The 2056-nt window shown below is 39.0% G+C and overlaps 1 pseudogene; it reads right to left on the bottom strand.

Moving 5' to 3' along the window:
• Positions 1-623: 623 nt before the first annotated feature.
• Positions 624-1560, bottom strand: LOC116597181 (annotated as a pseudogene).
• Positions 1561-2056: the final 496 nt, after the last annotated feature.

Raw genomic sequence — 2056 nt, 5'->3', positions numbered from 1 at the left:
TACTGTCATTTTAAGTGGTTCTTCATAAGAAATGCTTTTTTTTCTTTTCTCTGAATATAACTGTCTTCTTTGATAATTATAATAATTGACAGCATGTTTAAAATAAAAATCATTCAGTTAGTATTCTGGGAAATTTTCAGGAATTAGCAAATTTCCTCTTGAAATTTCTTGGGTAATATCTCAAATTTGCTATTGCTAGTTTAGTAATGGCTTGAAAAGCTGATAACACTGAAATAATGAGACTAGTTATCCAAACATCGCTACATGTGAGATACCTATTTTAATGCATTGGCACCAGAGGTTAACCAAAAGTATTCCGAATTTAAAAATTAAGATAAAATTTGCTTATATTTCATAATAATATTCAAATATGAATTTTAAATTTTTATTCTGTAGTATTCTTATAAGTTCTCCTCCAGAATTTATAGGCACTTTATGTGTAGTTCTGGTCAAGTATTCATTAGGAAAAATGTATAAAATACTTTATTTATGAAAACCGTATTTTTAAGAATAATATGTAAATTTATTTTAGAAAATAAAATTTATAAAACTATTTATAAAACTGGTTTACCCTTCTTTATCCCTTTTTTTTTTTTTTTTTTAGAAACTGTTTATTTTCCATCAACCTTATTTCCATTTTGTTTGCATTTGTGGAAGAGCAGCATAAGACTGCTCAGTGGTTATTCTTACCCATTCAGTGGGCTGAGCAGCGGGAGCTGCAGACCCGTCTTCAGTGGCCGGTTGGGCCCTCCACTTCCCTTCCTCAGTACGGAACTGCTGAGTAGGCACAGAGGGCGTCTGCGCACCTTCAGACTAGTCTGCAACTTCAGGTGGAGTAGCAGTGAACTCAGGAGTAGAATTGAACTCAGTCAGTTCACCCTGAAATTCCTCCTTGGTCACAGCCTTTTCATCAGAGGCCTGCCCTTTCTTTTCAATCTCTTTAGGATCTCTGTAGAACTAGAGATCAGGGATGACCTCCCATGGGTGATCACAGGAAATGGTGCCACATGTGGGCAGAAATTCCCTGGCCAGCATCCACCACATCAGGCCTACTGACTGAGCTCCCTTCTTGTTGCGAGGGATGGCAATGTCCACATAGTGCAGAGCAGAGTCTGCATTACACAGAGCCATGGTAGGCAGCTTAATATAAGATGGCTCTGTAAGAGCCTGGTGGTCAGCCCTGGGATCAGTAACCACCAAAGTCTCAGCGTTCAGACGGCTGCCTGGATCTGGTTAGTGAAGTTTCCAAGAGTGAAGTGGCTGGCAATCAAGTTGTTGCAGTAGCAGCAGCAAACTTCAGCACAGCTTGCTGGCTCGTATTCTTGGATGATATGACACTGACATTAGCTGGGTTTTCAATGGCAACAATGGTACAAGCTGCCAGCGGAAGCTTCTCCTGGTTCTCTTCAGATTTATGATGTAGATGCCATCACTCTTCCTTTTGTAGATGTACTGTTCAATTTGGAAGTCAAGGTTGGTGCCACCTAAGTGGGTTCCTGCTGCAAGGAATCAGAGGACATCTTCTTCCTTCATTTACAGGACATACGGGGCTCCAGACATTGTGAAAGTTTTCCTTTAAATTACAATGGAAATGCGAAACAACACCTTATGGACCCTTCCCTGGGTAACATGGAAAGGGAAAACTGGTTTACTTTCAACTCAATGAATATTAGTGTTTTCAAATATTTCGGAATGACATGGGGATGTAGATATCACTCTATAAAATTATAGAGATTTAAATTTCTGCAGTTTTACTTTTTAATTAATAATTATTTTTTAAAAAAGATTTTACTTATTTATTTGACAAAGAGAGACACAGCAAGAGAGGGAACACAAGCAAGGGGAGTGGGAGAAGGAGAAGCAGGCTTCCTGCTGAGCAGGAAGCCTGATGCACAGCTTGATCCCTGGATCCTGGGATCATGACCTGAGCCAAAGGCAGATGCTTTTTAACAACTGAGCCACCCGGCGCCCCGATTTTTTAAATTTATTTTTTATTTTTTAAAGAGATTTTATTTATTTACTTGAGAGAGACAGAGAGAGCGATCACATGGGAGCA

This window comes from Mustela erminea, chromosome 8 (assembly GCF_009829155.1).
Source record: "Mustela erminea isolate mMusErm1 chromosome 8, mMusErm1.Pri, whole genome shotgun sequence".
NCBI lineage: Eukaryota > Metazoa > Chordata > Mammalia > Carnivora > Mustelidae > Mustela > Mustela erminea.
Note: the sequence above shows the minus strand (reverse complement) of the source record. Positions and strands in the feature narration are given on the sequence as shown.